Genomic DNA, 10,397 nt, shown 5'->3' on the forward strand with positions numbered 1-10,397 from the left:
ATACTCTCCCTACGCCCTCACTCCTGGCCTGAGAGACATACACTCCCCACCATCCCCAGAGACATACACTACCTGCCCTACTACCACACCCCACCTCTCCAGCCCCAGGGACATACACTAACCCCCAGACCTCACTGTCACCCCCCCAACCCAGGTTACATACAATGGTACTGCTGCCAGCCTGGGTACGGCAGTGATCACAATAAACTCCAGCGCCCAACAGCTCTTATACCAGGATTTAAACTACTAAACACACATCGCTCTTTGGGGGTGGAGCCAAGCATGTCAGTAAGTACTGCAGACAGGTCAGTCTTCTGTGGGGGACTGGGGCAATTCTGTATTTTTTTTTCCTTGTGGGGGCCAATGTGTTTTATTTTTTCTTGTGGGAGCCAATGTTTTTTTTTTTTATGTTGGTAGCCAATGTGTTTTATTTTTTTGTTGTGGGTGCCAGTGTGTTTTTTTCCATGTGAGTGCCAATGTGTTTGTTTTTTGTTCTTATGCAATGTTTTTTGTCTGAGCATGCGTCTAAGTAGCACCTAACATGCATCTCGATGGTGTTTGCACAGAGTTGCAGTACAGATTTAGATTAAGCACCAAGAAGTGTATTAGAAATGTGTTGGGTGTTCCTAGGCGATTACAGGGGGCTGGCTAATCAAACACAGATATAGCGTAGTATGGGCAGGTTATTGGAGTGACATAAACTCTGAATTGCTCTCATTGGAGGCAATACTCAGACGAATGATTTGCACCTAGCAGTGGACTGGTGAGAGTAGTGGCGGACCTAGAGCGTGGTGGGCCCAGGTGCAAGAATTGCTTTGGGGCCCCTATGCAGTGTCCCCAGTAGTGCCCCCCCCATGCAGTGCCCCCAGAAGTGGTCCCCCTTATGCAGTGCCCCCAGTAGTAGTCCCCCCTATGCATTTCCCCCAGTAGTAGTCCCCCCTATGCAGTGCCCCCAGTAGTGGTCCCCCCTATGCAATGCCCCCAGTAGTGGTCCCCCCTATGCTGTGCCCCCAGTAGTAACCCCCCCTATGCAGTTCACCCAGTTGTAATCCCCCTATGCAGTGCCCCAGTAGTAATCCCCCTATGCAGTTCCCCCAGTAGTAATCCCCCTATGCAGTTCCCCCAGTTGTAGTGCCCCTATGCAGTGTCCCCAGTAGTAATCCCCCCTATGCAGTTCCCCCAGTAGTAGTCCCCCCTATGCAGTTCCCCCAGTAGTAGTCCCCACTATGCATTGCCCCCAGCAGTAGCCCCCCTATGCAGTGCCCCCAGTAGTAGCCCCCTATACAGTGCCCCCAGTAGTAGCCCCCTATACAGTGCCCCCAGTAGTAGTCCCCCCTATACAGTGACCCCAGTAGTGGCCAGCCCCCCCATACAATGACCCCAGTAGCGCCCCCCCTATACAGTGGCCATAGTAGCGCCCTCCCACCCTATAAAGTGCCCCAGTAGCTCATATGCTGTGCCAATGCTCCCATAGTAGCACCCCCTCCCCTTATGCTGTGCAAGTGCCCCCTTACAGCAACAAACAAACAAAAACACACAACTTACCTGATCCCCGCTCCTGAAGACGACCGCCGCTGACCGGACGCTCCTCCCGGCCCGCTCTCGCTCTGCACCATGGGATGAGAGAGACGTCATGATGTAACGTCTCTCCCATCACCCGCTGCAGAGGGAGCCGGAAGACGGAGCTCATAAGTGAGCTCCAGCTGGCTCCCTCTGTGGACGACGCAGCAGTCTGTCTGACTCTCATCAGCTGCTATTACAAACACACAGCCACCGCTGGCAGCTGTGTGTTTGTAAACTGTGTAGGGCAGACCAACACTTGTGGGGCCCGGAGGACTGGTGGCGGTGCAGGAGTGGCTATGGGCCCCTGCACCACAGCCGCTAGTTCTGCCCCTGGGTGAAAGTTTCAATGGTGTGACCGATGGTGGCATAATTGCAGCATCTGTATTATTATTATTATTATTATTATTATTATTAGCAGTTATTTATATAGCGCACACATATTTCGCAGTGCTTTTTACAGAGATAATTTATCCATTCACATCAGTACCTACCCCAGTGGAGCTTACAATCTATATTCCCTACCACATGCTCACATACTAGGGTTATTTTTTTTTGTTGGGAGCCAATTAACCTACCAGTATATTTTTGGAGTGTGGGAGGAAGCAGGAGTACCAGGAGGAAACCCACGCAAGCACAGGGAGAATATACAAATTCCACACAGTTAGGGCCGTAGTGGGAATCGAACCCATGACCTCAGTGCTGTGAGGCAGTAATGCTAACCATTACACCGTCTGTGCTATCTGTAGAAACTGACAGTGGGTGTCTCAGTCCTTGTAAGCATGGATGTACACCAGGGAAGGGCTTTGTAGTGGTATTAGCATAAAGTTGCCAATGCAACAGCAGCAAAAGATGCAAGGCAGGCCGCAACTGTGTCCAACTTAGAATCAGGCCCCTGAGGGATCCCGCCCCTCTCAATAGACCACACCCTCTCAACAGACGCCGCCCCCATTAGGGCTTCTTCCATGAAATTTCCCGGGCTGGTTTTCCATCACAATCTGCCCCTGTTCAGTGGTATATTTACTAAAGATCGATTTTTGAGTCGATTATTATGTTGAAACTGACTCAAAATCGACTGTGTACATCACTGGCCAACTCTCTCATTTACTTCAATTAAAGTGGATTTCAAAATTGAATGTGATGTGGGTCAATTTTCAAGAGTGTAAAAATGGTTGATTTGGAATGTGCACTTCAAAATCACCTACAGAATCGGCAAACACTTCCTTATGTACTCCTATTGGCCAAAACACACCACATACCCTGTAAGCTACAGAAACTCACTACAAGAATGATGGCACACACCCAAGTAAATTGAAACAGTGGGCCTGATTCAGAGCCGCTCGTAAGCGGCCGCTCGTTCGCTCTGAGCGATGTTCGCACATCTGCGCATGCGTATGGGTCGTAATGCGCATGCGCCAACCAGTCATTGCGGTCGGAAATCGAGCGCTCGCAAAATAGCGAGTGCCTGCTAATTTGAGTGACAGAATGAGGCGTTTGTGGGTGGTAACAGGGGAAGGTGCTTGAAAACGGGGAGTGGAGATCCGGCGTGCCAAACGGTGAAAACGGGCGGTTTAAGGGTGTGCATAATTAACAAAGAAGCGTCATCGACCACGTCACTTGGTTGTTTCTTAGCCTGAACTGTTCGCATGATTGCGGTAGGAAAATCCAACCACAAGCACTGCGAGCAGTTCAGACGCCTTTCGATGTACTCGATTAATCAAATAACTAGCGGAGATGACGTAGGATGTGAGCGGCCAGGGGGTGTCTTTACAAAATAGCGATCGCATGTTTCGTTCGCTCGCTCGCTCAGACATAGAGGCGTCAACAGACCGCAAAGAGCGAGCGCTCAATTTAAATAGCCGGCCCCTTTTTCTGAATGAGCGAGCGCAAATAGCGTCTGGCTCTGAATCAGGCCCAGTGTTTTGTGAAGAGGGAGGAGTGTTAAAGTGTTTAGCAGGAGAGTCAGTGGTGATTTCATATAGGTGCTTAAAAAGTGATTTCTGAGAGCTGTGTCCTGTTAATTTCTCTATTGTTATTGTCATTTTGTAGTTTGTCTTATTTGGCCGAGAGCCTGGACTCCAATTTGGGGGAGAAGCCTCAACCTGGCAAAACTAAATCTTGCTGCAATGTCAGGTTTAACTTGGTTAAACCGGGCAAGTTGGCAGGCAGCAATTGAAGCAGTGAATAATATTGGGAATTTAAAATGCAACAAGTGCCAGTGTGTGAAGTGTTTTTCAGACATCCAATGCCGTGACAAATACAAGATAGCCCTGGAAGATGCTCTACATACAGCACTGGAGGAGGGTCCCCTGTGGAGGTGGATTATAATGAGTATGAGGAACGGGTCAAGGGAATTATGCCGCAGGAACTGGTGTCAGGAGTTAATGTGCACCGCATGCTTGTGTCTCCTTTTATAGACATCATAATTAAGTTCCTACCAATAGAATAGTGTTAGAAGCTAAAATCACCTGTTTCTTAATAGTCTATTTATTTGGGCATTTTTCTGTTGATTTTGTAGTCGATTTTAAGTTAATTTTCAATCAATGAGAGAATCCTTTAGTGGTCTATGTGAAAGTATTGATGTTTGGTCGATGGTCGATTTTGGTTGGGATTCAGTTTTGTAGTCGATTTTGCCTTTAGTAAATCCCTGATTTGCAAATCACACAGAAAATCACCTAGAAATACACCAAAAAGCCTAAATCGACCTTTAGTAAATATACCCCGCAATGATCTTATCAATGAGAGTAAGAAAAAACACTCCATTTTATGGTAATGAAATTGGAAAACGGCAGTAATTTAGTTTATAATCAATGCATTGTAAAAGTGTCACAAGGTGCATTCACAATACCAGCAAGTCAAATACAAGATATTGTTTAAACAGAAAAAGTGACATGACATACTTTCCCTAGATGTAGTATGTGAAATAGGAAATGTTTGTTTCAATTTTTGTTCCTCTGAATGTGAAGTACTGCTTCATAGACCTGCTTCCATGCAAAAGAAGAGTAATTGTGAAGAATGAAAGCATCTAACTTGTCCATGGTTTTATTTTATTTTCTCACAGCTTTCCTTCTTTGCTGTGCTACCATTACAATTGCTCTCTGGGCCTGATTCACACCCGGTCGCAAGCGCTGAGCGCTCGCAACTGGATCGATGGTGGCCCAGAGCGTATGCGCACGACGGAGCCGGCCAAAATATGAAAATTCTGTCAATGTCCCAATATTTATGCACCTGACTGTGTGTATATATATATATATATATATATATATATAATGAAAAAGATCTGGGGGCGCTAGAAAGGTGCAGATATATATATGTAGACATGGTTTCTTAACCACACAATTAGTCAATTACTTGTACCTTGACAAAGGTCCATGGCTAGGACCGAAACGTCGGAGCTTTACTATGATGCTGTAAAATTTTTTTTAAAAAGATGAAATAAAAACTCATTTTAGAAGACTGGTGAGTGCACCCCCTTTGTTCATTTTTTGTATGCAGGGATACAGGTGATCCCTTTTGGGTGGCTACCCCAGCAATTGGATTTTCAGACGTGAGTGTGGACTAATACTGGACTTTATATATATATATATATATATATATATATATAATGAAAAAGATCTGGGGGCGCTAGAAAGGTGCAGATATATATATGTAGACATGGTTTCTTAACCACACAATTAGTCAATTACTTCCTTGTTGTGATGAGCATATCTTTAATTAATTCTGGTTCCTGGGACCAATGAGGGTGGATTCTTCTTTGTCAGTTCTAGGGATACCCCATCAATGGGTTAAATGGAATCAGACCCTCTCACCAAAAATGTACAACAATGTACCAAAAACGTGGCCAATAATGCAGTGTATCAGAATGAGAGAATTGCTCGCAAATTCATGTACAGACTAAAGCTCCAAATGTAGCTTCAAATCCACATCAATTGTGTGCCCAGGAGAAATCTTCCATTGGTATATATATATAAAGCCTGTGGGCCTGATTCAGAGACAGACGCAATACCGATATTTTTGCAGAATGAGCGATTTTTTAATATTGCGCATGTGTGAACACTGCACTGTGCACGTGCAGCAATTGCAATGCGATTACATTCATGCAGAGGAACCATTCGCAAAGTGAGTGACAGGTAGTCAGCATTTGGGGTGGTAACGGGGGGTGGTTAGAAGAACGCAGGTGTGTCTGAACGTTTAAATGCAGTTTCATGGGTAATCATAAATTAGCCATTGCATTCTCTTACAAAGGATGACAACTCTCTGCATGGCAATAGAGATGCAGTGTTTGCGGCTGGTCAGACCTGCGTGACTGTCTGCTGTGCGTTGATGGTATTGATGTTTATGGTGTTGCATGTTGTCGGACGGATATGAGAAGACAGCAGTGGGCATCCTTATGCTTGGCTGTGCTTTGGAAGGCATTAGCATATTTTAGGAACCGCGATCCGTAAAAAAAATATCTGCATAAACTCCGCCTCTTTAGTTTCCCTCCAAAAAACAAAAACCACTCCCCAAACATTTCTTCCAGGGGCCATTTTAAATCAGTTCTTTGTAGTTATAATTCATCAACAAAACAAACATTTTTCTCAAAAAGTTACTTACAACTTGAGTGAGGGTTGAAACCTTCTGGAATTACAGAAAAGTCTGATTCCACTGACCATCTCTTAAAAACAGCTTTAAACATTTCTTCCGGAATTTCTATTGCAAAAAATTTACATTAAATTATTTTAACTTTATATTCCTTAGACTCCTTTCTCTTCCCAACACAATCGTTCCAGAAACCCCCAACTTTAATTGGCCTTTCCTCAACTTTTGACACCAGACTGGGTTTCGACTCTTTCCTTCTTCACTACTAGAGGTTTTTGTTTTTACTCTCACCTCTTCCTCTTCTACTTTTTCCTCCAATTCCTCCATCTCCTCCTCTTTTTCAATTTCTTCAATAGAGTCCACATCACTTCCCATATCCTCCTCACAAAACCCTGATGGACTTTCTGGAAGGACTGAACAACAAGATATTTTCTCTTTCCCTTTCTGTGGCCTTTCTGATGTACTTCTTTTCTCAGAGACACCACCACCTCTTGCTCTGTTTTATCACTAGCTGTCTCACTTCTTTTATCTCTAGGCATCCTATTAGGACACCCTCTGGCTGAATGTCCTTCATTATCACATAAGTCACATGTCCTTGGCTGAGGACAAGCCCTTGCCTCATGACCAGCAGCCTTACAGTTTCTGCAGCATTTACCAACAAAGCACTCTTCATGCACATGCCCATACATAAAACACAGTCTGCAATACAGGGGATGACCTGGGTAGTACAAGAACCCCCGGTATCCACCTACAGCAAAATTGGCAGGGGTGTGTACCACCCCCCCCCCATTCCACCAGGGTCAGACTTCAGTTTCACCCAGAATTTTAATTTGCCATTAAAGACACTGTACACATTCTTTTGCTTATTTCCTCCTCTGACAACAGAACAATATCTTTACAAAAAATCTCTTATTAGGTCTACAGTCGTGTAAGGGTTATTTATGTGCACAAACAAAGGTCTTTCAGCAGTCAAGTAGAGGGGGTACAACTCCACACCTTCCATCAACGGGTCTTGCAGCTTACTTTGAATCACCTCAAAACAATTTAGACATAAGCCATCATCATTCATAGTCACGTCGTATATTCCAGTGGATGGAAAATCCTGAACACAAAAAATTTCTTTAAAACTTACTTTTGCCAAGTCCATCAAGATTACCTCCATTACAGATTTCAAACCACCAGTCGGAAGGTATTCCAGAGACTCTCCATAGCTAAAGGGAAAAAGAAACCAGCGCAGAACAAAACTTCCATACCTCGCCTTCCCATTACCCTAGGGCCCCCCACAAAGAAGGACCCCCGAGTACCCCCTCGGCCAAGACCAAGTGCAGCAGCCACATTGAACAGATACTACACTTGATCTTAGCCAAAAGGCCGAGAACTATTGGTGGCTGATACTACAGTTGAGATAAAATAACAGCGCTGTCAGTGCATGGAACCACACTTCACCCTCCCTCGACATCACATCACATCATGTCCGGCTCCTTTAGGTGAAGGCGAACTAGGAACAACCCTACAGGGAAGGTGACTGGGGCGGAGTTTCAAGATTCTACAGGGACTGACGGGAATTTTTTTTTACTTTTTTCGTGACAGTTAAGGATTTGCTTCATATAATAGCATTCTGAGTTATATAAGCTAAAGTTTTATGGAGCATTTTAAAATTTTATTGCTTGCTGCATAGCAAAAAAATGTAAAAGCACTGTAGAGAGCAATGGCTTGCTCTCTACGGTTCGAAACTATGAAATAGGTATTCACGGAGACGTTAATTGCTTTATTTTCGCTGTTAACCCTTTCCTGAATTGTGGAAATATTTAACAAATGTGGAAACAATCATTTCCGAATTAGTAGAAATTTAATTGCAGCATAGAGCCCTTAATCTGCAATTGCAGCAAACAGATGATAAATGCAGTTAACAGTTTTGTGCAAATCATGATATAAGAAAAACTAATTAAAAGTGAAATAGACTTCTGTACATGTTATATTATATATTATTTAGAAGAATGTAAGTTGTTGCAAGCAGGTCCCTCTCTCCCCCTACATAATTATGTTATCCTAATTCTGTATATTTGTAAAGTAATGTGCTTGTTTGACATAACAATAACTAATAATAATAATTTATAATGTTAGAGTTAAATAAATTGGGGTGTTCAATCACACCACAGAATTTCTTTGTCAGTTTGGACTTCATATTTTCATGACATCTATGATATGTTAGTTTTATATAATGAAAACCCTAGACAAAACACTGTAGCATTATAGAAAATTTATCTAGATGTATACATTTCACAAGCAACCCATAATTTTACACAACTTGTAACCCAAATCAGTCCTTATGCTGGTACTATAAAACTAAGCCTTATAAAAAAAAGTGTCCACTTCACGAAAAAGTGGCCTTGTTGTCTTTGCTGTACTCTCGGTATCATAGTATCTGTTCTGTATACTGTTAGTTACTGTTGCACTACAGTTTCTGCAGCTTCTTTCTGCAACTGTTAACACATACTGTATATGGGCTGTTGTTTCGCTGCTGGCTGGGTATGCAATAAAAATTAAAATGGAAATAAAATGTCTAAACAGGCAGCATATAGTGGTCATTGGAGAATTCAATTATGGTGCAGACAAGACATGTCCATGTTAACTGTCATAAGCATCCCTTAATGTATACTGTGCCTTATTATCAAGGTCTACAGGTTCTGCAACTGTATATATTACCATGATGAGTTTGTCTTTCAGCCTATAAGGGGTATAAGAATGCAGTTTTGTGCACTGATGCTGCCACTTGCTCAATATGATTGATCTTAATATAAATGAATAGTAGCCTAAAGTGTCCATATTGTTCATATCAGATAGAAATATTATCCAATGCGTGATTTAATATTACACGGTCGTGGTACAGTAATTCTTTGGTATTAATATAACAAGCTTGTTATCATAAGGGATGCATTTCGGTTTTACACAACTGTCAGTGACAAAGGTGGCCTGCCTATAATATTTCCATGCAAGACACTTGAGGCTGTTAGACAAAAAGTACAGGAATGCAACAGATTAAAAAGGAAACCAACACAACCACAGGAGTCAACAGAAAAACTAGGAATTCAGGACCTTGGAGAGCTCCACAATGCGCTCAGACTACATTATACATTCATCGGATCTTAGCAAGAGGGTATTATTTACTATAACTGATAAATCGCTCTCAATGTCAAATAAAATTAACCCCCTCCGGCAGAAAGCACTTTGCCTGTCATTTATGTCTAGCATAATAACACCCTAAGATACAACACAGAGGCAATTCACGAAATAATGACACTGAATTCGGGAACAGTAGATGACTGGTTGGAATCCAATAGTACATTATATAACTAAGCCTGCCGCCACCACAAATAAACGTAAATTCCATATGTGATGTGATATTACTTCTTACATCTTCCAAAACGGATTAATTAGACAGACAGACAGATATACACCTTACTTGCGTTCAGTATATTGTGCAGGGAACCAGACATCGCTGAGTGACGCCTGTGCACACTGTAGACACTTGCCAGGTATCTTATTACTACGGTTTACATTTTAGCTCGCAAGTAGCAGACGAATGGAAAATAATCTCTCTCTTATTGGAGCGCTGGACTGCCATGCCCTCACCTCTGCACTATCCACATAACAGCTATCTCATCATCCCTGCAGATGCATGTGTTTCAGCATGTACTGGGAAAGCGATACCCCTAATAGTATAGGTTACTCCTGGTGACCAGCTGAACCCAGGTAGATGACACTTTCGTTTTTCTATGTTCAAGGGGACAACCAAAACCTGATGGGGGTTGGGGTCCCTTGGGGAAGTCCTCACTGAGCTGTAAGTAGGAGATAACATAAGTAAACGCCCTTCCACTACCACGCTACTAACAAAGCAGATATAATGCTCTAGTCTAAGCCATCACAAACACTGACCAGGTATAAGGTTATATCAGAGATAGACCAGCAATGGGTTGGACTGGGAATAGGAATCAGAGACACGAGTGCAGGCACAGGACGGGACACGGGAGGAAGATATAGAGCATTCCTCATGCACTCACCGCCGGGTCCAGGAACTCAGCAGCAGCAGCAGGCAGCGCAGAGCTCCATGTCTCCTGTCTGTGCCAGGGAGGAGGAGGAGGCGGAGGCAGCAGCAGGATGTACACGCACAGCTCCTGAATCATTCAGACTAAACCTGGGTCACATGGCCTCATGCATAATTCACCATCATATTACCCTGGGGAAGGGGCTTAGGC

General features: G+C 43.5%; 1 pseudogene; it reads right to left on the bottom strand.

The window, feature by feature from the left end:
* Positions 1 to 7,427: 7,427 nt before the first annotated feature.
* On the bottom strand, positions 7,428 to 7,524 carry LOC148538734 (U2 spliceosomal RNA; annotated as a pseudogene).
* Positions 7,525 to 10,397: the final 2,873 nt, after the last annotated feature.

Source organism: Taudactylus pleione, unplaced genomic scaffold, assembly GCF_031769625.1.
Source record: "Taudactylus pleione unplaced genomic scaffold, aTauple2 ptg000037l, whole genome shotgun sequence".
NCBI lineage: Eukaryota > Metazoa > Chordata > Amphibia > Anura > Myobatrachidae > Taudactylus > Taudactylus pleione.